Raw genomic sequence first — 329 nt, forward strand, 5'->3', positions numbered from 1 at the left:
CATTATCTCACACAGGAAATTGAAAAAAAATCTTTCAATACTGTTTTTCTATACTATATTTTCGAGCCTTATTGTCAATAAAGTTGCAATAAAAATCCGCGTTTGCATTTATCGAATCTTTTACAGCTGTTATTGTGACAAAAAATTGGATTTCAGAGCAGGAAAAAAAATCTCCCCCCCTTCCCGTCCCTTCCCCCTCCTTCCCCCCTTCCCCCTTTCCCCCCCCTCCCTCCCCCCTCCCCTTTTTCCCCCCTTCCCCTCCCCTCCCCCACCCCCTTCTCCACATCAAAAAGGGTCCCCCTTTTTCTCTTCTTTTCCCCACCCCCTTT

This window comes from Penaeus monodon, chromosome 23 (genome assembly GCF_015228065.2).
Source record: "Penaeus monodon isolate SGIC_2016 chromosome 23, NSTDA_Pmon_1, whole genome shotgun sequence".
In the NCBI taxonomy this organism is placed as follows: Eukaryota; Metazoa; Arthropoda; class Malacostraca; order Decapoda; family Penaeidae; genus Penaeus; species Penaeus monodon.